General features: G+C 44.6%; 1 protein-coding gene across 5 annotated transcripts in view; it reads right to left on the reverse strand.

The window, feature by feature from the left end:
- ARAP3 (ArfGAP with RhoGAP domain, ankyrin repeat and PH domain 3) overlaps positions 1-27,098 on the reverse strand; it is a 632,921-nt gene that overhangs the window by 507,373 nt on the left and 98,450 nt on the right. The window lies entirely within an intron of this gene.

A 27,098-nucleotide genomic window follows, 5' to 3' on the forward strand; every position in this document is an offset into this window, starting at 1 on the left:
TGATCTCCTCTTGCTCACAGGGTACACTAGTATTGGCAAGCAGGCAGGCGTTGGTGCTTCAGGTTCCAGGACACGTGATCTTGCTTTCCCTGGATGATGTCCCTCACTCAGCAGGGAGGCTAGCAGGCCTTTGTCCCCAGTCCTGGTCACAGGCAGAGGTGTTGCAGAGCTTCCCCTCCTCATACAGACCATCTAGCTGCTTGGCATTTTGGGGTTTCAACCTCTCCTTATAGTCCTTTTCCAGACACAAGTGTGCCTTAGGGTCTGAGTCTTTGGAGTTTTAATTTGGGGTTTTGCTTCTTTTGAGTTTTATGTTGGGGTTCTGCTTCTTTTGAAGTGTATGTACTTTTTTCCTTTTCTTCTTCCCTCTTGAAAGGCTGTCTGTCACAGCAGTAAAGAATCTAAAGTTAATAGACTCACAACACAGTTCTTGGGAGTGACCAGAGTTCCCACCTGGATGTCAGCCACTGTGATAATGGCATCAAAATGTTAATCTTTGGCTCCCACCACTACTCTTTATGATTTCCTTACCAGCCCCATCTCCTTCTTGAGATGTTTCCAGGTCCCTCCTTGTGATCGATCACAGAGCACCCTTTTAAAGTGTAAAATGGCAGTCTCTTCCTTTTTCGTCCAGTATGTGCCTCATTCGTCCAGTATGTGCCTCACCTATCTCACAGGAATGCAGCAATACACAAATCTGTCTGGGGGATTCCTCCACTCCTCATGTCTTCACCGAACAGGCCGGGCTTCCCAAAATGTAATCCGAGGTCTTCCATGTAATGTACCACTGCAGGCACACTTACATTCAGTATACATGCACAGCTTGTCCTGTTCTTGTGTGCCGAATTTACAATCCAGGATTTCTGAACTCTTTGTGCTTTCCGGGGAGGGATCCTTTGCTCTCAGTACCTGTTGGTATTATTCAAGTACACTGCTTCATTACAGCTCAACCCACAGTCACTGGGTCTCCAGCGCCTATGAAACACCTGTTACCTCTTTCTTAAAATGATGGCTGTGGCCTCTTAATGGGAGTATAGTCCTATACAAAGACACCCAAAATAAAAATGCTTGACAATTAAGAAGGTAATCATTACAAATACATTAATTTCTGTAAAAAATGTAACCTCAACACTAAAGGGCGTTTTTCCCTCTCACCCAGGTTTGGTATCTTCTAGCCCAAAAGCTGGCCTGAGCTGTACTAGACGTGAGACGGTCGGGCACCTCGCTAAGCATTCTGAAGAGAGTGGCGCCTTTTTGTCTCAAGCAAACCCTCATGTGGTCAGTCTTTGACTCAAAGAGTAAAATAATCTTGGGAAAGTATTTAATATTTACCTACCCGTAAAATCAATGAATTTTCCCTCTTTTTGTTTTTCCCATAGGACATGCATAGGCCTGTGAAGGGAGTAAAACCGAGATCTCTCATAGCAGTTTATAGTTGTAACGCGATTATCCAATAAAATAGTCTGGTGCATGAAATGATGCCTTGCTTTTAGAATTAAGATACGGTTCTGTGCGGGCTCACCGCCACATTATGCAGCCTTTCTGGCACTTGGCTTATTTGCGGTTCACCTTCTGGTAGCTTAAGTAAGGCTTTGTTACCACGCCTAAGAGAATCGTAATCCCATTAACCTCTTCAAGGCCCCCCATGGGCTCTCTTCACTGTGAAAGGGAACACGACTCATATCCTGTTACTGGGAGAAATCAACAACTACTGCTGTCCCTAAGAGGGAAGAAGCAGCCATGTTTTACAGAGAATGAAAGGCAGACGTACCACAATAGTCAAAAGTAATCCTGGCCGAAAAATACAAAGAATGCAGAAAATGGAGGCGAGAAATGTTTAAACAAGGAAGGGCCTTGTTCTGCTTCGAGGATGCCTTGGGTGGCGTTGACGGAAATGAGAACATACGCTCATTATTACTGACGGCAGGAACAGCAAGTCACAGGAAACCTTCCAGCTAGTGTTGAAACTACCAATAAACTATATTGCCTCTCCAGCGCAAGCAAAGTTTACAGTTTACTCCACATTTGCAAACCTTAATGCCCATATGACATACATTTGCAACAGCAATTTGTATAAGACATTTACACCAAATAAAAAGTGTAAAAGCAACACTACAGCCAACCAACCGATGAGTGCAAAAATAAAACTTGCCTCAAACAACCAGAGGAAAAACTGAGAAAGGAACTGGCTTGCTTGTGTAATGGAGAGTCTCTGAAAATGTTTTTGAGTTGGTCAGTTTGCCCAAACGTTGGTCAAAAACTGCCATGCACTGGTGCAAATTCATGTAATCTAGAAGTCTTTCAAACATGGCAAACTTGGCAGTGAGGAAAACGCAGATGTTCACTTTTAACTGTGTCGAGTTCACCACTTTACCCCAGTCAAAATATGGATCTAAGCACAAGCACCTTGAGCTCACTGGGATGGGTGGAACAGAGTTGTGGCTCGCTTCAATTAAAAGCAGCGGGGCAGGGGGTGGTGTGGCACGTGGGGGGAAGGCGGTTGTCTAGAATTTATTTTAATTCAATTTAAAAAATAAAAACTACTTTTCCAGGTCATCCCGCGCTGCGCTCCTCTTTCCTGTTGGCTGCACGCAGTCATACGCTCCCAGCCTGCCATGCGGCCAGCAGCGTCAGGATTGGCTGGGAGCGCCCAGGGTGCTCCCAGGGAGACTGAGAGCCTGTGGTGGCTCTCTCCAGCCCGGCTACTGTGTTGCTGGGCTGGGGAGACCCTTCTGTGCATGTGTGTTTGGCCAGCCAGAGACAGCCAGCCAAACATACATGCGCAGTGAAGGGGCGTGCTTGCTCGTCACCCCTGTAGCACCGCCCCTTTCACAACGAAGGGGGGATAATAAACTGCATTTATTATCCCCTTGTTGTGAAAGTTTTGCAGCTTCTGCTGCTGGTGGGGGGATGTTGCTACTCTACCCTCACGGAGGTGCCTCCCCTGGTGGAACAACTCTCTCATCGGAACCTAGCTTTGCATTTTAGCTGTTGTTTGATAAAAGCTGTGGGAGGGAGTTCAAGATTACACTACCAGCTTAGGGAGCGGAGAAGGGCTTTGTCATATCCGCAAGAGACAGACCAGGCATTGGCCCTAACACTGAAGTGCACTCCTCTTCAGGTGGCTGTGTACACATTATGAAGAAAAATGATCTCACTCAGAGTGCAAGGCAGCCACTTGAAGGAGTAGGCTGATCCACTGTCTCAGGCTGTCTGCTGTGGTTGGAGGAAGAAAATGTGAATAACACTTGATGAGACCAATGGATGAAGAGGGCCGTCTAAAAGACCCTGTCTATATGTATCTATTTTTGGAAAACATGGAAAGGGAGATTCAGCTAAAGCGATTTCTAGATCAGACCTAAAAATGCAAGTGGAATAGGAAAGAACATCCACACTTTGCATACCACTGGTTTACATGACAGCCCCATAGAGTACAATAACAATAGTAACTAACTCACCCCTGTTGCAATGGTGGTGGAATTATAATTATTTCACTGGATTACACAATTTTTGGCAGGTTGCAGTATACCAGAGACAGATACATAGACCCACTGCACAATCTGACAGGCCACATCACTGAAGTAGTTCAGGAAGGACATCAAGACCTGGCTATTCAATTGAGCAAACAGCGCCTTGAAACCCCACAGGTGATAAGCCATGCAGTAGAAGTACTGATTGATGATTGAATCTTGGAAAATTGGAATCCCTAGGTCAAAATGACACCCATAAATCACTTGTGCCAGTGTCATCGTTGCAGGAAAACCCCTAATATTGGTTACAACCTCAATTTATATTAAAGGACAACTGTTCAACTGCAAAACTGGGCATCCAGTCTTCCGTGCAAATGGAGACAACACAAATAAGAAATACAAAACTTCATATAAACATTCCAATGTGCATGGACACTATGGGCCTCATTATGACCCTGGCGGGCGGCGGAGGCCGCCCGCCAGGATCCCGCCCTCCAAATTACCGCGCCGCGGTCAAAAGACCGCGGCGGGTATTACGAGTTTTCCCCTGGGCTGGTGGGCGGTTCCAGTTAAACCGCCCGCCAGCCCAGGGGAAAACGACCTTCCCACGAGGATGCCGGCTCGTAATCGAGCCGGCGGAGTGGGAAGGTGCGACGGGTGCTACTGCACCCGTCGCGTATTTCACTGTCTGCAAGGCAGACAGTGAAATACATTTTGGGGCCCTCTTACGGGGACCCCTGCCGTGCCCATGCCATTGGCACGGGCACGGCAGGGGCCCCCAGGGGCCCCGTGACCCCCCCTACCGCCATCCTGTTCATGGCGGCTTTCCCGCCATGAACTGGATGGCGGTAGGGGGGGTCAGAATCCTCATGGCTGCGGAGCGCGCTCCGCAGCCATGGAGGATTCCAATGAGCAGCGGAAAGTCAGCGGGAGACCGCTGACTTTCCGCTTCTGACCGCGGCTGAACCGCCGCGGTCAGAATGCTCATTGGAGCACCGCCAGCCTGTTGGCGGTGCTCCCGTGGTCGGTGGCCCTGGCGGCCACCGGCCGCCAGGGTCAGAATGACACTCTAAATGTATAACAATGACTGGACAAGATGCGAAAACATAATGTGTAGATACAGCTCAAGTAGCAGTGCGCACATCCTTACACCAACAGAATATGCAAAGCCAATGGAGCATAAGCTTCCATGGTACAAACAGAACAAGCCTCTCTCAGGCAAAAGAGATGATCAGAGCAGAAGAAGCGTCTCTTACAAGCAAAGCACTACACCTTATACTGTACAGCAATACTGCATGCTTCCCTGTAATTTCTCCGGCCAACCATCTGCACGAACCTCCCTCTTACACACTTCTCGAGGGTAAAATGGTTGTTCAGGTTAAATGTGCACTGAAAAGTAAGCAAAGGTGTAATTTCAGAAGGTGATCCCTGACCACATAATTGAGGCCTTATACTGAATTTACACGGGGTAACAGACAACCTAATAAAATGTTCATGGTTTCCCGTGAGAAAAACAATGACATCTCAGAACATAGATAGCATAAGAGAGGTAAATTTATCTATCACCATTCCAAATTGCAGACCTGTCCTCTCACCCTGGTTAGGGATTAATAACAAAAATAGCACAAGACTGACTTTTTAAGTTTTATTTGCAGTCAATATAAAATAGAAAATTACAATGACAACACGCAACATGCAGAATGATCCATGTATACCAACATTTTAGAGGAGGAAAGTTAGAGATTCCAAAAAATATTCTGGAGAATATATTTCCACCACTGACTTCCATTAAAGTAGAGGCAATGTCAGGCGAGAGACAGACAAAATAAAGTAATTTTTGGCTTATGAAATCGGGAGTCTCCTGCCTGGATCGGGTCGATTGGCATGTATGATGATAGCTGTTAAGGAAACCGTTCAAATGCGCGAGTCAGCACTTCTAAAGAAAACAGTTATGCCAGAAGCCTCTGCTCAGAGCATAGGCAGACTGAATGCCAATGCCTAATGGCCCACAGGTTTCTCTAGAAAGCATCATAGGGGATGTTATTTGATCGCAGGAAGGGGCTTCTACAGTTAACCCCAAACCACAAAATTCTAGTGAAACATTACACAGAAGATGAGATCGAAATATAATTAGAATACACATGATGTACCACACTCTCCTGAAAATGCTTATCAATGGTGTTGAGACTTCCAGGCCTACTTTGAGAACAATACTGGTAAGTTCTATAGTAGGCCTTGGCGGAGTTCTGCTACGCGGAACCCTGCAAACTGCAAAAAAAACTCTGCCGTGCTAAGCGGAGTTCAGTGAACGGCAAAGTGTGGTAAGTTGCACTGCTCGTGCTGATTTTTAATGTCGGGAGTTTGTCCCGCACTGTGAAATCAGTGCGAGCTGCACGATGCGTAGCGCAGGAGGGCGCTGCTTCTTTTTAGCGCTGGAGTAGATGTTCTTCTCAAACAGCAGCTTTCTCAGCCCAAGTGGCAGGTTTCACAACACGGGTGAAAGCGACCGCTCATGTTGAGAAATCTCGCTGGGAGGTGGTCTATTATTTGAGAGGAAAAAACCTTTCTCCGTGCCACTCTGCAGAGGTTTAGGGAACTCTGCGCTCCACGCGGATCAAAGAATGGCCAAAACTCTGTCAGCAGAGCAGAATTCATTACCCACCCCTACTCTTAAGGCCACACTCAATTTCTGTAAAGTCTGAGATCTCTGCCAATTTCCAACCTTGCTGGGGATTTTGAGGTCTGAACGAAAATTAACCTACACTAATTTGGTCGGTCAATACTGTGCAAGAGGAATTTTGTCTAAAGAAATCAGCTTGAGAAAATCAGACAGCTAGCAAATATACATTGTTCAATATTAACCAATGGTATTTCTCCTTCCGTTTCTAAAAGCCCCTGTTCAAAATTGTTTTGGCCTCTTTCTCTATGGCACTATCCATCATACAATGACACGCTAGGGATAAAGCAATGAAAATTGGCAATAAATTTGGCAGAATATAATTATTTTGCTCCAAACGTCTTATACGGAGTACGACGTCCATCAATGCTGCTCTGGGCACAATTGTATCTAATATTAATTCTGGATGTAGCAAGGTTGCCAATCAATCATGTGACATCAAAGAATACATAACAATCCACCCACTTCAGACGGCTAACTCAAGATTGCTTAGATCAGTATTGAACTTAAAAAGCAGAATAGCCACTGGTCTCATTAAAGTAGGAATTGGTTCTGGTGCTGTGTCAATGGAGTCCACTACCAATACAGCCTGGTTTGTGCAGAGAACGCTCTCATCAGGACTGGTCTTGGCAAACCAGACTGACCCAGGCAGGCTGTGAAAGAGAAATCCTAAAGTTGCCTTGGTGAACCTTCAATCCTCGATAACAATGGTTGTGTCAAAACTCTGTTTGTCCAGTATGGCGGGTTTGGAGAAGCAATGATAGTAAAATCTTCTGGATTTGGTGAAACTGCAAGCTCCTCTAAGATGAGTTCTGCTGGATCAAATCTGCTGATATAATTTGTTTTGGTGAAAAGTTATCGACTGCTGTCACTGATCGGCTGAAGCAATGCTTGTCTGAGCTGTGAGTTCAGATAAATATTTATTTGACAATGGTGGAGGATTTGGTCAAGAATTATGCAGCCTACATGTTTGTTTTTGTGAAGTATGTTTTCCTGGAGCTCGTTGTATCCAAGAAGCGTTAGACTTGTGAGCTACTTTTGGAGAAGCAGCAACCATTTTTGGCACCTGTTTAGGTAAAGCTGTATTTGTACTCCCAATTGGTTTTGGTAATGCTGATTTAATCCCTAATGCTAACTTTGTTGGCAGAGTCTTAATCCCTTCAAATTGCTGTAATGAAGATTCATTTTCCAATGCACCATGCTGAAATGAAATAACATTTCTTTTTCCTGGCTCTATTTTTAGTGATACAGAATTCTCATGAGGGCCTTTTTTAGAAGCAGCAGTATCCATCCCTGGCGACTGTTTTCGTCTGATAGTAGTTTTCTCTAAAACTGGACATGGTGGCACATTATTAATTCTTGATGCCGCTTTCAGTGAAGAACCATGAGTTCCTGATGCTTGTCCGAATGAAAAATAATCATGGCCTCTTGCTGGTCTTGCCAAACAACTACCCTCATGTGCTGACTGTTTTGACAAAATAGTGTGAAATGGTGGCTCTGAACTTAGTAAACTACCTTCAAATTTTGGGACATGCCTTAGTGAAGGCCCAATCAATGGCATATTTTTTTGTGTAGACACCTCAGGCCCAAGCAATTGTTCAGATGAAGCAGCTGTAATCACAGCCTTATGTCTTGGTGAAGCACTCACTCTTGAAGCTCGTAGCGGTAATGCCCTATTTCTCGCTGGCATTGGTTTAGTTGAAGTACAATTTGCCTCCGCTGTTTGTTTTTCCCTGGGGGCATTCATGAGGGCTGCTGGTTGTGACAAAACATCCATGATCATTGGTGCTGGCATTGGTGAAACATAATAGCTTCCCCGTGGAGGAGCAGGTGATATACCACTTGCTTGAAGTGGTCTGATAAGTGGTACCCTTTCTTTGGGTGGAGGGTGCAGTGTGGACCCCTTGTCAATCTTTACTGATCTTGGTGAAGGAGAAGTCCTCATTATTGTAGGTCTTGATGAAGATGGATGGACATTCGACTGTTTCACGGTTGAAGTAGTTTTTGAGGAAGTGGTGCCCAAAACTGCTGTTTTCCTAGATGACCCAATGCTTATTGACTGTTTGACTGGCACTGTTGGTGTACTTGATGCTGCTGTTCTGGATGCAGGCTCATGGCTCTTCATTGCCCGTGGTGTTGAAGTATCATGTTTTGCTTTTGTTCCCTTGAGTGTAGCATATTTTCCTATTGTTTCTGGTCTTACGGATGTCGCTCTGCTTACTGAAGTAGTATTTCCTACTGATACTGGCAAATGTGATTCCAAACTCGGTCCCCTAGTTGGTCTCTGTGAAACTGCATTCCCAGTGAGTGCTGATCCAGGGGAAGATGAACTCCATAATGAAAATGGCTCCACAGAATTAACTCTGCTTGTGCCTTCCAGGTGTTGTGAAGAAGGTACTACAACTGTTAAGGCCAACAATGCCCCATTTTCAAGCTTTGTTGGACTCTGCAACTCTGCATTCTTGTCCTGTGTGGAACTTGCAGCGGCCCAGTTGTCTACAGAAGCCAAGATAGGTGAACCATCTTTTTTTACAAACACTGGCTTTACCAAAGAGGTACTCTTGCCCTTCGCGAACCTGAGAGTGGCAGCGCTGCCGGATGGTGCGGGCAGTACTGAAACGCTGTTTGCTGGGGTACGTAAGTTGATAGAAGGAGTCCGTCCCTGTGATGGTCCAGGTGAAGCAGCATTGCCTATAGGCACTGGCCTAGGCAAGACAGCATTTACTCTCCTTATAGCTGTTGGTGAAGCTGCATGTCCTACTGGAGAAAGTCTTGATAACACAGTGGTTCTTATCTGCGACAATCTTTGAACATCACCATTCTCGGTTGGTGCTAGTCTTGGTGACAAGCAAACTCCTGTTAGGCCTGTCCTTAGTAAAGCAGTATTTTGGGCTTGTGCCAGTGCTGCAGATGATGCATTGTCCATCGGCACTGGCCGTAGTAAGGCAATGTTTCTCCTCTGTGGCAGTCTTGGTGGACCAGCATGCCCAATTGGTGAGAGTCGTGGTGAAGCAGCAGTCCTCCGGGCTGTACTAGGTGATGATGCATCCCCTATTGGTGCCAGTCTACTTGAAGCAGCATTCCCCACCGAGTCTAGGAGTGCTGTGGCAGCATTGCCTACTGGTGCAGGCCTCGATGAATCAATGTTCATCCTATGTTTGTTGAAGCAAAATGGCTGAGGGGTCCGTCTGAAAACCGAATGTTTGGCAAACGCCTTCCTTCTTCACCACGGTCAACGCATATGCAGCATTCTCTGGAGGTAGTATGTTTAGGGAGTAGCTCTTTCCTTTTGCGAGCCATGTGAAACCCAGGACAAACCATTTACACTGAGGTCGAAACTTCCTTCCATTGTCCTTGAGCAGCTGTGTTCCGACCTCCGCCCCTTCCTCTGGCATCGAGTCCAGGAAACGCTATCAGACGAACTAGAAGCCTTTGTAGCAAGGTCTCCGGGTCTGACACAAACACAGGACAATGTGCCCTCAGTTTACGCGTTTTGTAATGGTGTTCATATAAAAATGCACTTTGAGATTTCGACTCTGAAACATGAACGTGTAAAACAATGGAGAAAAAATTAGGAGATATATCCTCCGTCTCCTCTTTTGATTTAAGATCTAAACCATCAAAGTTAGAAATATACTACTTCTAGGGTCTGTTTGGGAGAAGACACGTGAATTGTTCTCACTCCACGCTACTATTTCCACCCCTAATTCCCTAATTGTGTTTAGTGTTTTTCTAGCTTTCCTTCTTATTTGTACAATTATATTATATCGCATCTGCCACACTCGTCCTTGCCCTTCTAAAGACATGACTTAGCAAGTGGAGGTTTTGCACCGAACAGGCAATTTCACATCCCCTAAAGAAGGTCGGAGGTTTGTTGTACTAAAAAAGTGGGCAAAGCACCAGTTCTTTCTTAAATCCTGTGGAACAGATTGACAATACATAAAAGATAGTCTTAGCTTTAATATTTTTAATTAACTTGTAAAAAGATGAAGCGAAAAAGGTTAGGCTTTGTAATAGCAAATTAACATACTACAAAGCCTCCACCTTTCCAGCTGAAACTAGTCAAGAGTATTGGGAGATTCGATGTGGGGAAGTAGGGTTTCTTAAGATAGTCTATGTTACTGCATAAAGACACTTTACCTGGAGTAAACTCTACGTATCAAAAATATATTTTCATAGTTACCACTTGATTGTTTCTAGGAACTGTGGCTCTATCCCTGCTAACTGAGATTAATTGAGACATTCTATCATTCACCTTTTTAGGGTCGAGCCTGCGTTGCATGCGCTCGCGCATGCGTATCGCAGCGAGATGCTTTAGGGTTTAGAAAAGGGCTCGGAGCCCTGTCGACGTCACGTCAGTGTTTTTCATTGGTTCGTGGGCTTGCCTATTAAAATCTGCTTGCTTTCATTAGTCGAAGGCATGCATACGTCATGCCTTTTCCGGTGGCTAGCCCTCCTCGAGCGCATCGACCAAGTACAGAAAACATGCGAGGCTCGCTGTTTTCTGTCCGGCTCGTGGACTACTTTTTCTCTAATTTACTAGCGCAATTTCGCTTGGCAGAAGTCGAGTGCTTTACACAGTTAATTGCACTTTTTCGGGTTACGTACATAAATGCATTTTTGCCGATAGGTGAAAAGTCGGGTTAGGAGTTTACAATGCTTTCAGCTCTAACATGAGCAAACGCGAGACCCGTTGCATTGCAAATGCTTGTTGGTTTTCTGACAGCCCTGATAAAAGTGGTCTCAGGGGTAATTAAGGCAGATGCAAAAAGTACACAGAGCTTGGTGAACCATTTTTAGGTCTATCTACATGCAGATTTAGATATCTGGTAGAGCTCACGTTATCAAATCCAAAAACAATATAAAGAGAGGAGCTTTAGTTTGGCCCCTAAATTGTCAGTCACAACTTTATAGAGCGCAACTACTCATCTGTAAGGGTCTCAAGACGCTCATTAGACATTCATTAGTTCGTTTGGTCATCCTTCTTTAAACTACTGTTTAAGGAAGTGTCATGCTCATTTGATCAGGCCAGACTTGTATTTTACTCCCACTGCATGCTATTGGCTAGTAGGAGTGTCAATCTGCCTGCCTAAATAGCAGTTCTCATTGCACAACAATGAACCCACATTTGTGATCCTAAAAGTGCATGCACACTCATATTGATGTTGCACAAATGACAATTTTGCGCGTCGACCTTATTGTGCATACAAATGTGATTTTGCTCCTAAACGTGATACTTCAACAGTGCTTACTTTGCACTAAGTGTGATTCTGCACCTAAAAGATATTTTACAATGCAAAGTAATTCATACCTAAAGATGATTAGTACCCCTAAAGGTTTTCCACTTACATGATGAAGCTGAACAATTGGTGATCTTGCACCTTAATGCAATCCTGTAAGGTTAAGCTGAGGCACAGCGTTTACACCTATTATAACCTATTATCTCGCATTTTCCCTCTATGCTGAGTTGTAACTCGGCTGAGTATTGTGGCTGCATCATACCGAATATGCTCATACAGTGCCTCCTGTGTCTGTTCCCTGTGTTTTTCACACCCACTTTTGTAAGACTATGGGCCATATTTATACTTTTTGACGCAAAACTGCGCTAACGCAGTTTTGCGTCAAAAAAATTAGCGCCGGCTAACACCATTCTGAAGCGCCATGCAGGCGCCGTATTTATTCAATGACGTTAGCCGGCGTTAGCCGCCGGCGCTGCCTGGTGTGCGTGAAAAAAAATGACGTACACCAGGCAGCGCCGGCGTAGGGGAATATGGAGCTTGGGCGCCAAAAAATGGGGCAAGTCAGGCTGAGGCAAAATTATCGCCTCAACCCGATTTGCGCCATTTTTTTCGACTCCCAACCCCCATTGAAATGACTCCTGTCTTAGCAAAGACAGGAGTCATGCCCCCTTGCCCAATGGCCATGCCCAGAGGACTCCTGTCCCCTGGGCATGGTCATTGGGCATAGTGGCATGTAGGGGGGCACAAATCAGGCCCCCCTATGCCACAAAAAAATAATAATAATACTTACCTGAACTTCCCTTAATGTCCCTGGGATGGATCCCTCCAGCCTTGGGCGTCCTCCTGGGGTGGGCAAGGGTGACAGGGGGGGGTCCCTGGGGGCATGGGAAGGCACCTCTGGGCTCCTTCCGAGCCCACAGGTCCCTTAACGCCTGCCCTGACCAGGCGCTAAAAAACGTCGCAAAAGCGGCTGGACGTCATTTTTTTTGACCCGCCCACTCCCGGGCGTGAATTTTGCCCGGGAGTGTAAATACGGCGCACATGCCTCGGAGTCAATTTTTTCGACGGGAATGCCTACCTTGCATCTCATTAACGCAAGGTAGGTGTCCACGCAAAAAAATTACGCAAACTCCATGGACTTTGGCGCTAGACGCGTCTAACGCCAAAGTATAAATATGGAGTTAGTTTTGCGTCGGAATTGCGTAAAAAAAAACTACGCAATTCCGGCGCAAACAGAGTATAAATATGCCCCTATGTTTTTGTACGGAAGCTTGAAGTCCTGGTGTCATACAGCACTGTAAGCTTGGAGAGTAAAAACATAATGCAGCGCTTCGACGCCTCGTCAGGGGTAGTAAGCGCTATTTAAATACAATTACAATACAATACAATACAATAATGCATTAATATAGGAGGCACGGAAAGAAGCAGGTTGCATTGAGACACAACACTAATAGTCTGCACTATTCGCATTCCATGTTTCCATGTGTTAGCGTATTGGATTGAACTACTGGCATTACTGATAAAAGAGTTGGTGATGCAACTTCCACTATGTCTGGAATTTTGACGAGTTAACATCTATGTTCTTAGAGCTTCACAACTTCATGTACTCCCACACTGTACGTGCTGCAAAGACTGTCCACAGATCACACAATTCTCTTCATTACTGTATGGAAACAATGATTTTGATAATGAAGGACTTTCCTAGTTTTGAAACAAATTAAACCATTATCTTCTTCTCAAAAATCTGCGTTCTTCCAACGATCTTCTGCCACAGTCGCTAATAAATTAGAACTTGGAGGCTGCAGTGGGTACATGTGACATTGACAAGTGGTCATCTGAGTCAACCTCTACTCATAGCCCTGAGCCAGGGGGAGTTCAAAGGGTTTTGATGAATCAAGAATATCCTGGGGTGCGTTTATTCTATGAATGTTTTAGCTGCTGTAACATTAAAGATATTTGGTATTGGGCACACTCAAATGGCATTGTTGTTTGGTACAATCTTTTCCAATACATAGTCGTTTTAGAACCACCTCCCCTCCTTTGCATAACTTATGGAAACCTGAGGGATAACCACTGATTCCTGGTTGTCCACATTTTAAGTGTTACATGCTCTCAGTGGCATCTTGCCTCAAGAGGCTATGGGCTGGCACGTGGAATTGCATAAATCACCAGATTCTTCAGGTGCGGACACCTCACTGTAGCAACTTTTAAGGCAATGGATTGCAAGCCTCTCTTTCCCCATGGAACCCACCAGTATGCGGGCATCACAAGGGAGCATGCAAAGAAGCAGGCCAGGGAAAATTAACATAAAATGGGAATGGGGGCTGCGCTCATAATCCAAAAGATGAAGGCTAAAGCCTTCCCAGAGCCACCTGCCAACACTGGACACCACCATGGCAGGCCAAAGTATGGTCAGCACACCAGGAGAAACTAGGAGGAGGAGGCGGGGCACAAGGTTTTGGGGAGGCTTTCCCTATATAAGACATACAGCACACTGGATGGGAAACTGTAAACTTCGCACTACTCTCAAGGCGCTGTACGCATACCACTGTGGAACCCCTCCTGGCTTTTCCTTGTGAGGCACCCACTCCTGGGCAACCCCCAGGGTGAAGCCAGGCATCCAAGTGCTGTCAGGGCCGCTGTGGAGATTAAGCAAGCTATTGCCCAGAGTTACAGAGTGGGACCCATTAATTAGATTAGGCACTGAGGCAAGAATTATCTGGTCCAAGGGAATTGAGCCCAAGACCCGCCAAGGTGGGAATTGAACCCTGGTCCTGGGCCAGATCTCTGCATCACGGTCTGCCACTCTAACCATTGTGCCACATGATGCAGGAATGAGCAAAAGGAAAGCCCATGTCTTAATAATGAAGGCAACTGGGGGAAGCATGCATGCCAACTCACACGGCACCGCTGTGTGTCACACAATATTGCATCCATTATGAGCCACCCGATAAAGAGACATTATAACACAATGAATATCAAAGTGAGTCTAGGAAACTATGCCATGTAGTACGTTTCCAGCTCAAGCGCTGAGGCTGAGCATTCCCAAAATCTATGCACGGTTTTCTGCCTTTTCAGTATATGGGAGGCAGCTCCAATGTCTATGCTTGTAGTGCTGGGAAGGGTCATCATTAGGAAGCATGAACAAGCGCTAGCCTATGCCAGTCAGTTACTCAGGCAGGATTGGTGCTCCACAGCCCCTTACCCATTTGCTATGGCACCATATCATTCAATAACTTTTTTCCTTCCCCATAGAGTCACATGAGACACTTCCAGTGTTAAAAGGTATAGTGAACGAATCCCATATGAGGAGTGTGGCACCACTGCACATGGTGCCCTGAGAGAAGGGATTGGGAGGATGACCTCCATGGAGCACCTCATAGGAGTCAAAAATGGGTCAACACTGTACTAACAAGGGAGGCATTAACATCGTGCGGGAAAGTGTCTTGGCAAGGTTACCAGGAGGGGAAATGACCGAACACAGCACCAGTTAATCAGATGCACAGAAAAATTGTATTGGTCAGGTGAATGAAACTTCAGTTCGAATTGTAGTTGGAGTGTTTGCACAGCAAGATGTGACCTAAACAGCCATGTACACAATTCAGCAAAGTGCAAAAGGAAAATCACAGAATTTGTACTGCATTAATACTCATGAGGCAAGATTCAGTTTGCAAACCAAAAGAAAATGCAGAGAAGAAGGCGTGCAGATGACAACGGAGCTCCACTTTTTCGTCTGGATTCTAACAGTACCATTAATGCAGCCTGTCTGGCTATCATTAAAAAAACAGAGCATGCTACAAATTTTAACTCATGCTCCACAAGGATACCTTTCCACATTCAGAACCCATTACACAACAACTAATAACCTTCCATTAGTTAGCCAAAACCACCGGGTCACAACTAAACCTCCATGCGTGTCATAGATCAGATTTCATGGACCATCTCACCAATATAGAGGAGCTCACTTCCCATTGAGTTGTGCACTATCTCGGCACTTAGGGCCAGATGTACGACCAAGAGTTTTCCAACTCACAATTGGCGACTCATTTGCGAGTCACAAATTGGGAGTCACAAAAGCATGTGTACAACAGTGTACCTCACGCTGTTAGCAATTCCCAATGGGATCGCAAATGCCCTACCTCATTAATATTCATGAGGTAGGTCGCAATTTGCGACCCCACTGGGAATGGCCACACTCACGGGGATGGTGGCCTGCTGGGGACAGCAGACCACCATGTCTGTGACTGCTTTTAAGTAAATCAGTGTTTTTTTTAAATGCAGCCCGATTTCCTTTAAAGGAAAACAGAATGCATTTCAAAATCAAAAATGAAAAGTTTTCTTTTCATTTTTCAGAGCAGGCAGTGGTCTGTGGGAGAAGGGGCCCTATGGGGACCCCTTCCCATTTGCCATGTCGTAGTTGGACTCTTGCTCTAGGCAATACTGCTGGTTTAAGGATGACAGTACTTATGCTTGTAGGCGACTATGCCAATCCTACAACAAATCGCAAATGTCATCCCAACCCTCCCGGCTCACAAGCATCACCTCACCAAAAACCCAAACAGTAAAAGGAGATTTGTGGAAGCCTTTAAGCATGGACTCAAAAGTGTGACATCTCAGGGAGTGTCGTAAATGGAGATTACCCCTTTCTCACATGAACAACGTCTCAAACAAACACAGGCAATGAAGAAGATGCAGTAAAGTTTCAATAGGTTTTATTTAGCAAAACTGCAATCTGCGGTAAGTAGCATGGGCTGCAATGATTAGGATAATGAACAGTTCAAGAAACAGAACGGTAAAGACAAGAGTCATTAATACAAAGACCGCCACCATGCCCCTTCCTAATTGCCACTTGCAAACCCTTTTTGCAATTCGGTAAAGAGAGTACCAAATCGCAAAATGTAGTTTGTGCATCGCCAAATGCTTTTTTCTTGTCGCAAACGGCCCGATTATGTGAATCGGGCCATTTGCGATGAGAAAAAAGCTTTGAACATATGGCACTTGAGTACTGAATTTTGCCTTCAAGGAACATCTAATCTTACAAGAACAGACAAACTACACCATGCTCAACGACCCTCAATGTTTTATATGTTCCATCATCACTAATCACCCAAATATTCCCTGAATAATTTCTGCAGGTAACCACCCAAACTGCTAGTGAACTATATAATGTTGGGTACGGATCTTTTGAACAGCATTTCTTGTTGAAATACTTATGTTTGTGCTACATAAACAAACGAATAGCTAAATACAAAGACGACAGGGTGCAATACATTCACATTGTTCAACTGTTACTGTATTTTCTTTACTAGGGAAGTCTTTTGCATTTATTAAATAATGTTAAAAAAAAGCAAGATAACAGAAAGAAAAAGCAACCTGGCACACTCGCTAGGCGGAGCTATACTACAATCGGTGAGTCGAAAATGAGACTTGAGGCCATCTTATCAGCACATGCAAATGACGAGACATCAGGATAATCAGAATAGATGGAGAGCTCGGCCACAGCTTCAACGTCTAGGAGACTCTGGAAGCCATCAAGGTCACAGCTGGAACCACGCAGTACGGTGAGACAGAAATCTCACATTCTTAAAAAACAAAAGTTGTTGCATTGCTGTGCCTGCTTTTTGTTTTCAGAGAGCGCTTACAATAGCGCTGCTGTTTTATAATTTTAGGGAAAACGTTTAATTAATATTACAACAGTGGGATACGGTCAGGAGGTGAGGTGACATTTTCCTACACGTTATGTGCCTTTGCAACAGATTGCATCCATTACTGCGCATTTTGACCCACTGGTGTAAAAATGGATTGCACATACATTTTAGGCAAAATGATGCTTACAAATGAAAAGCTTTGCTCTGGAACTGATGTGGCATAAGTAATGTTTTCAGAAAAGGACTGGCTATATAATCCCATCAATCCCGCCAAACATACAAGTGTAAACTACAAGCAAACGCCATTTGTAAGCCGAAAAACGACATTAATTGCTCTCTAAAATGAAGCCTACTTTTAGACATGTCTGCTGTTTTTCTGCATATTTTCCAGCAGGTTAGCGTACTGCACAAGGTGAGGAGTGTACTTGCCTTACTACATTTAATTTAAACGGTTTGATATTTCCAAGTTTTCCTGTTACCTAACTGTTCTGACTCAGGCTTGTGGTTTAACTTATTTGACTGCAGCCTGTGTTTTCTCAGAACTGCAGTGACGCTGATCTCCTGAAACAACAAGAGGGAGTTACTGTACGCACCCAGGTCAATTAAATACCCTGAAAATCAAAGTAACAGAAAACAGACACAGTGCTACGTATGAACTTTGTTGAATGGATAAAACAGTTATTCGTGACAAAGTCATTGATATGAAGCACACAGAATGTACAGAAAACTACAAATACAGCATTTTCTTCAATATAGCAGAATAGTTCGTAGCATTACTGCCCCCCTCAACATTAACCTAAAAAATAAAAAATAAACCTAGTTAAAAGAAGGTCAACCAGCCAACGTGTACAGGAGATAAAATATTGAAAGTCACGTTTGCATTGAACCAGAACCTAATAACACCGGATAAATCTTGGTTTTGACAAGAAAAACCCAATAAAAACATAAGATATGGATAAAAAGTACAGTAATATAAATCTAGGAATACGCCTGTGCACGTGTAACTTTCTATCTCCGGTCCCATGTGCTTATTAACCGCATTACTTATTGTCCTAGTCCGGCTTGTTGCCTCAAAGAAGCTGAAACCGGATGCCAGAGCCTGCACAGATACCAGGCTGGTAAACCTACTGCGAAGCTAGTAACTGTGCTGGGCATGCCATTTTGGACATTGACAGATTAGATGTTCAGTGGTTTCAGGTTTCTGTTAACACGGTGAGAAGCCTATTCTCTAGTTTGTCTGCCTGCCCTGCCATCTACCTAATCACTTAACAAATGTCTGAACCTAAGAAACTCAGCTAAACATTGGATGCTAGTTTTGAATTAAGGAATGGCGGAGTAGTTGGATCAGAAATACTGATGCGATATTTACTCAAAATTTTCTGTTTTATATCTATCATTAATAGCTTAGCTGTTGAGGCTTTTCCACACCCACAGCTGATCGCTTTTTTTGATGTTTGGGGCACTTTGTGCATTGGCTTTCACACCTTTTTACCCACAAAAGCCAACTAGGCCAAATGTGTGTATCATTTTAAATCACATCTTGGGGATTCTAAAGGCCCCAAAAAGTAACATCAGCAGTTACTGTAAAAAAATGTCAAGTTTTGCTGATGAGAGAGGCTGCAGTATTTGGGCCTGGGCTCAGCCATGGCCCAGGGATACCAATCAAATCCAACATGTTTGAAAGTTAGGCACCCAGGAGAGTCCAAGGAGGTGTTTCTTGCATGGAACCTGAGATGGTTTCTTACCCACAATGCTGTGCAAATCTCGAACTTTGCCTAAAATCATGCATTTTCCTCACATTTATATGTCGGAATGGGCAGCAATCCACAAAATTCCTATCACCCAGCATTGCCACATGTTTCCTGCTAAAAACACAATCACACATGTATGGCTCGGCCGAGCACCGGCGATACAACAGGTTTCAAAAACGCAATGAGGAAACATCAACATTTCTGGTCAACAAATGATGTTTTGTCGATGGGGTTAGCTGCAGTATTTGGGCTGAGCTCAGCCGTCACCTAGGGGAAATCTATCAGACCGGGACATTTTTGAAAACTAGTCACCAAGGGAATTCCATGGTGGTGTTCCTTGTGTGGCTCCCACAATGTTTTTTTACCCACAGTGCCCTTCAAACCTCAAACTTTTATTAAAATCATATATTTTCCTCACATTACTTTGATAGGAAGCCCTGCAGAATATGCAGGGATCCACAAAGTTCCTACCACCCAGCATCCGCACATTTTATCTGAAAAAAAATGCTACACCACTTGTGTGGCAGGGACCAGTAGTAAAGCATCTGTTACCAGGCCAGCTCTGGGTGGGGATAGGGAGAGGGGCCTGCCACTGGACCAATTGCTGTTGAGAAGCCACCACTGCAGATCTTTTGCAGTCTCCTTTGACACTCAGATGGAATCAAACAGGTTCTGCTGATGCTGAGCGCACTGAGACTTCAGATCTTACTGCAGAGCCCACATATGCTGTTGACAAACAGGATGCAGGAAGCCAATAAGCCAAGAAGCATCAGAGGCACCCATACCGAGATCCAGGCTTGAGGTTGAAATATCAGGCTCACCCCCGAGTGTCCTCAATCCACTGGTCCAGAGGAAAAGCTTGAAAATGCATAGTATCTAGGATGGCTCCAATGAAAGGGGAGCCTCTGTGATAGGGTCAGGTGAAACTTCAGCATATTGATTGGGAACCCCATAGATGTAAGGAGGTTCACCGTTGTCTGCAGGTGGACTGTGACTGACTAAAGAGAGCCTACCTTCAGCAGCCAATCATTGAGTTAAGAGAAGATTGGTGTTCTCATCCTCTGAAAGTATATCTCTATCACCTTTGTGAAAACCTGAGATGCATTGGTGAGGCCAAAATGAAGCACGGTTAACTAAAATTGCTCCTGGCCCACCTTGAACCTCAGATGTGCAAGTTACTTACCTTCGGTAACGATATATCTGGTAGAGACATATTCTAGTTGCTGATTCCTTACCTTAGAATTTTCCCCCAGGCGTCAGACTGGATCTGGAGATTTTTTCTTCGAGCAATACCCTTGCACGTTGGTAGATGGCATTGGTCGACCCTGTGAACGTCGTAGTTACCCTGATGACGGTTGGAGTAGTACGTAGACGCCGCCTCAGCGCAGTGACGTCAGTTTCTTTTAACAACTTTCCACGCCAAAGCGCAGAGCTGCAAAGAACACTTAGATTGGTGCACTAGAGCTAGGGCCCTGAATGGGGAATCCCTGTCTATAGAAATCAGTTCGCAAGCAGGGAGGATGGGTGGGTCGGTAAGGAATCTGCAACTAGAATATGTCTCTACCAGATATATCGTTACCGAAGGTAAGTAACTTGTACATCTGATAGAGACTTCTAGTGGCAGATTCCTTACCTTAGAATAGATACCCAAGCAATGCCATCCTCAGAGGTGGGCTGCGAACCAAGATGATAGTAGAAAGTCCTGAAGGACCGAACGACCAAAGTAGCAATCCCGATGGACATGACTGTCCAGGCAGTAATGTTTAGCAAACGTGTGCAGGGATGCCCAAATAGCTGCTTGGCAGATATCCAGGACAGGGACTCCGCATGTTAAAGTAGTGGAAGCAGCAGTTGATCAGGTGGAATGAGCGCCTAAGCCCTCAGGTGGTTGCTTCTTGGCCAAAGCGTAGCACATCTTGATGCAAAGAAGCACCCATCGAGAGATGGTACGTTTTTGCACTGCCTTTCCTTTCTTCACACCCACATATCCAACATAGAGTTAATTGTCCATCCGGAAATCTTTAGTACAATTTAGATAGAACATCAATGCTCTTTTTAGGTCCAGACAGTGGAGTCTCTCCTCATGAGAAGGATGTGGGGGTGCATAAATAGTAGGAAGGTGATGGACTGGCCTACATGAAAAGGCGTAACAACCATGGGAAGGAAGTCTTAGTGCGCAAAACCACTTTGTCAGGATGCACAGACAAGTATGGGGGCTTTGAAGAAAGAGCCTGAAGCACACTCACTCTGCGAGTAGAAGTGATGGCAACAACAAAAACAGTCTTGAAAGTGAGGAGCCGTAAAATGCAATTGTGCATCGGCTCGAATGGAGTACACCTTAATAAAGTAAGGACAAGATTGAGGTCCTATTGAGGCATGATAAATGGAGTGGGGGGAATAAATGAGTGAAACCTTTAAGGAATCGATTGACAATAGGAGACTTAAAGAGTGAGGGCTGATCAGGTAACCTAAGAAAGGCCGAAATAACCGATAAATACCCTTTAAGGGTGCCCAAAGCAGAGCCCTGCTGGGCTAACGAAAGGATGAACAAAAGAACCTCAGAAAGGGGAGCAGAGAGGGGATCAACAGATTTGTTGGTACATCATGCCACAAATTTATGCCAACGACAGGCGTATACCATTTTGGTGGAGGGACACCTGGCTGCCAAGATAACATCACGGACTTCGGGTGGAAGGTCAAAAGCTGTCAACTGTCGCCGCTCAAAGTCCACGCATGAAGGCAGAGATTGGACACGTTCGGGTGGAGAACCGTCCCCCGCTGCTGCAACAGAAGATCCTGCCAAAGAGACAGTCTGAGTGGAGGACTGGTGGCCATGCTCAATAACTCTGGATGTCATACTCTCCGTGCCAAGTCCGGAGCCACCAAGATAACTTGGGCCCGGTCATTCCTGTTCTTCTTGAGAACTCTTGGCAGAAGTGGTTTAGGTGGAAAAGCGGAAAGGAAGCTGGAGTTCCACTCGAGATGAAAAGCGTCTCCGAGCGAGTGCCGCCTTGGAAACTCCAATGTGCAAAACAGCTGACATTGCGCGTTCTCTGCGGAGGCGAACAGATCTAAACAGTGCTCTCCCCACTGCTGAAAGAGACCTTGCGCCACCTCCAGATGGAAAACCATTCATGATCGGCTATGCATCGACGGCTGAATTTGTATGCACTGGCGTTCAGAGAGCCCGCCAGATGCTGAACCACCAGGTTTAATGTCCTGATGTTCCAGCCATGTCCAGAGGCGTAGTGCCTCTTGACAAAGGGTCCAGGACCCTACTCTGTTTGTTGCAGTACCACATGGCGGTACTGTTGTCCATGAACAGTTGCACTACTTTACCTTTGAGAGAGGGAAGAAATGCTTTCAACGCAAGCCTGATCGCCCTGAGCTCCAGAAGATTGATATGGAGCCCAGACTCTGCTGGAGACCAGAGGCCTCTGATCTCCGCCTCTCCCATGTGGCCGTCCCATCCCAGAAGTGACGCATCTGTCACTATGGATAAATCTGGCTGGGGAAGGGAAAGGGATCTGCCGTAGACCCAATGTGCAGTCCCCACCGAGATCTGGACCATGTTAGAGAGATTTCCCTGATGCTGTGCCCACTGGAACTTCAAGTCCCACTGCAGAGCCCGTATATGCTATTTGACATGTGTCACTAGCAGGATGCAGGAGGCCATAAGGCCCAGTAGCCTCAGAGTCAGTCTCACCGAAACCCAAGACGGAGGCTGAAAGATCAGAATCATAGCTTGAATATCTTGGACTCGCTTCTCAGGAGGAAAAGCCCGAAACTGCAATGTGTCCAGAACAGCTCCGATGAAGGGCGCATCTGAGAGGGAGTCACGAGTGACTTTGGCACGTTTATAGTTAACCCTAGCGTGTGCAGGAGTTTCGCCGTAGTCTGAAGGTGGGAGACGACTTTCTGGGGCGAGTCTGCCTTCAACAGCCAGTCGTCGAGGTAGGGGAAGACTGCAACCCCCAACCTGTGCAGATGAGCTGCAACAACCTCCATCACTTTTGTGAACACTCGAGGGGCGCTGGTAAGCCCGAAGGGGAGCACGGTAAATTGAAAGTGCTCGTGACCTACCACGAATCGTAGGTAACATCTGTGGGCAGGCAGGATGGGAATGTGGAAATAAGCGTTCTGCAAGTCCAAGGCTACCATCCAGTCTCCTGAGTCCAGGGCAGACAGAACCTGAGCCAGGGTGAGCATTTTGAATTTCTCCTTCTTGTGGAAGTAATTGAGGTCCTGAAGGTCTAGGATAGGACGTAGCGAGAATAACAACCACGGCCTACTTCTGGCTCAGGGACCTTCTCTATGGCTCTTTACCACACCCCACACCAGACAGTATAGGTAGTCATGGCAGCAAACAATATATCACTCATCACAACCATATCACCCCAATAGAAACACACACTAACAAACCTTATACTGTGCCACGTCATATACGAACACCCTGTTATACATCCTACCACTAAACAGAAGCATATCAGATCACACCACACCTGGTCACACCACATATTACTTAAACAGCTCAGATTACACCACATAACATAACATCACACCATACCAAACCACATTATATACTTCTCAGCATTCAATGCAATATCACTTTACAATAGCTACAGACAATCTTCTTCAGTCCTCATGGCATTATCCAACATCAGAACACTCAGGATCTTACTAGACTACACTGCAAATACTATACCATACTCATCACACCACATAACACCATTTGAGGACATACATCACTATATTAGAAAACAAATTACAAGTCACCAAACAATTCCACATCTCACCATATAATACCTCATCAGTTCTCATCGCATCACATCATACTAACCACATCTTACCTTAACTGTCACCACTGTAGGGCAGCAAACATCTGAGCACACCAGACCACATATCACTCTACACCACCATTGCTCATACTTAACTACATCACATCATGCAGCGCCACAGCTCACACTACATCAAACACCACTGCCCTACATCAGACAACAAGGGGCTACATCTTTCAGCATATCACAATACCCTTCAAAACACCTTAATATTATCTACTACATAGACCACAGCTTACACCATGCAACAGAACCATACTCATGCAAAAACACCTGTAAGGCCTAGGAGGCTCTGGCTCCTGGGTATGAAAGATACATAGACAGGAGAGATACGAGAGTCAGGGATGCATTGACACAATTTAGTGCCCTACTATAATCCATTCTAGTATGCAAGATGCCTCACCTACAGGAAATAGATACCTCGCAGCAGGTTCCACTTGAGCATTGATATTGCAGATAATCCCCTAACAACAAATCATGGACTCTTGAAGACTCTGGAACAGGAAAATAGGTATACAATCATATCCAAGGACAGCAAGTCTAGTTCACGGAGACTCAAAACAGGAACACCAATGTTAAGGGAGCTAGCATGCAGTGAGCATGCCAATAGAGAATATCAACAACGGCGACCTAGGGACGGTAAAACAAAAAGAAATGGATGACCCAGAGAATGTGGACATGGTAAAAGGGTGTTGAATTTCTATTGCCCGACGCCTAGGACCTATTTTTTGGGGTCAAGAACAACAGGTTTTCACATTTATTTTGTCCTTGGGACATGCAGGTCCAACTCCCTGCAGCATAGGCCCTTTGGCTGCTAGTTTACTGTACCACAGGGCATTGTCTACATTAAAGGTAACATTTGTGCCCATATTTTAATGCTGTTCGAACTTGTATTTATGGTTCACTAATGCAAAGCCTTTATTATTAGATTGAACACGCTAAGGCAATGTTGTAAGCCTGGAAAGCACTATTGATAATCGTTTCAGTATAAAAATGTGTACACACATGTGAAAAGTTGAACATTAGAGGCTACGTATAATACTCCCAGAATGCTCTCTGATTAGATGTAACTACTTGCAGATGCTTGAAAGCAATATTGAGGATTGTTTAATTTAAAAATCAAAACGTTCATTAAAAAATGCAATAAGGGAAAAAAACGTTTTGCCAAGCTGCTGTGAAATTTTAGGTACCATTCCTTTGAAGAATCATTTAGTAAAAGGTGTAAATGCATACTAGTATTTCTAAAAAATATATCCATAATGGAAAAATCAGTGTAACCAGTTTCAACAAGATTATGGGAAACATGAACATAAACAAGCATTGTCAAAGTTAGTAGGTTTGAAATTGGTTGTCAGACTTTTGGTTTTGTCAATACGTGTCTTTTTTTGTTGTGGCTTTTGTAAAAGTTTATTGCTGTGGGAGCTGCTGGGCCCTCACTATCATAACAAACATTTGCAAAAGCAAAAATGTTTTTGGTCTCAAAAGGAACACATTGCCACAGTAGTTTCTGGCATTGAACAAAACTACTTTGTGTGCCTATATGCTCCTTGTGAAAGACCACAATGCTGTCACTCACAGTGAAGTCAACCAACAGACAGAGAGAGACAGAATTGTAATAAAATCAAAAAGCCTTGGTTAATGCCAGACCTAATTAGGGGCCCAATTCTTAAAGGAAGTCACAAAAGTGCACCCATGGTATATGTCCTTGTATTAGTGCAGATTTATGACTTATAAATTACCAAGAATCTACAGAAGTAGGCCAGAGAAAGGTACTTCTAGAAAATATTTGTGAACTACATTTTAGCTCAAGGAAATATGTATGTCTAGATTTGCTCATGTGAAAATCTGTTGAGCATTTACAAGTTTGCTTTCCCTCCAATTACTTTTTTACCCAACTGTCGGGAATACATTTCCTATCTTTCTCAGTATGGAAAACAATTAGAGAAGAGCTGGTAAAAACCCCTAAAACATGCAAGTTCGTAGATTTGTACAGACTCAAAGGGGCATTCCAAACCTGGAACTACTGCTTACTGCTACCTAGAGCCTCGGTATGTACAACTGTGGAAAGGTGGAAAAATAAAGGATTTGCTAGTATTCAAATCCTACTATAGTAGGCGTCCTGGCATAATCAGAGAGGCTATTATCAGAGCCCCTATATAATGAGATTGCTGTCATAATTTGTCACCGCACTACATGGCACCAAAGGGACAAGTGGATTTTGTTACAGGACAAGTAGATTTAGGAAGCAACCTGTCCTATGGACAAGTAGATATTTTATTAAATACCGCACCCCTGCATTGTATCAGAAAAACCGTCACACAACACCGAGTGAGGAAATACCAGGCATGGACTAAAAAACAGAAGAAAATAGGACAAGAAGAGGTCTGATTTGCCATATTTTCAAGGTGACCGGGAACTAGCAGTTAGGATACATAAGCTCTATTAGAACCTGACAGAAGGCTCTAACCGAACCTGACATAAGAACATAACACCCCAGAAAAGAGTCAGATAAGTCACAAACTCCACACAATAAGGATTCTGACAAGCACCTACCCTAGGTCGTTATTGCTTATGCTACATAGCTGGATGGCTACAATTTCTGAGACCCGCTGAAGAGCATCCAACAGGGATGATCCACGAGGGAATTAAGAATCACAAAGGTTAACTTTGAATGATGTAAAATCCACCCCTTTTCCTTTCCCAAATGGAGCACAGCCATCATTTAATCACATAATCACAGACAGAATTCTGTCTCTGGAATTTGAGTTCAAACAGGCCGGATAATGTTGCACTACACACAAAAACATAAAATAACATTTTACATTGCCTCATCGGATTATTTGCATCTAAAACTGACTGTTCCAGCGTGACATCCAATGCATCTGGGAGAGAAGCTTTGGGTGCTGGTTATTTCTGGCTTAACTGGAGAAACAAAACTGGGGAGCTTCCAACCTTACAGTTGTTTTTGCTTGAGCCAATAGGTTTCCTGCCCTAACTTTAACTTGCACACTGATAGCACACTATAGTGAGACACACTTGAGGCAGACAGCAAGCAGCAGATAGAGAAGGATATAATTGTAAAGTAGTCCCTCATGCAGGTCAATACAAGCCTACTAGTAGAGGTGGAACGATATAGTCAGAAAGCCAATAGCATTAGGCGAGACATGAATACTTCACAAGATTGAGCAAAGAAGTAATGTAACAGTCTTAATCCAATGATTGAATGGGGCCGATTGAAGAAAGTCCACAGTTGAAAGGGGTTGACCTAGAGCTCAGTCTGTTTGTATATGTGTAGGCATTAGATTTGTTAGACAGCTGCACTGTCAGAACTCGGACCTAAAAAGCGAGTGTCATGAAAAAAGGAGTTTGTTGAAAAGGAGGTTTCTTAAGTCCATGGGTTGATAAATCTGTTATGTCTGCGACATATCATAGTCTTGTGCAGGGCAAAGGGGCTGCCAGCAAACAGATTTAGAA

Source organism: Pleurodeles waltl, chromosome 7 (assembly GCF_031143425.1).
Source record: "Pleurodeles waltl isolate 20211129_DDA chromosome 7, aPleWal1.hap1.20221129, whole genome shotgun sequence".
NCBI lineage: Eukaryota > Metazoa > Chordata > Amphibia > Caudata > Salamandridae > Pleurodeles > Pleurodeles waltl.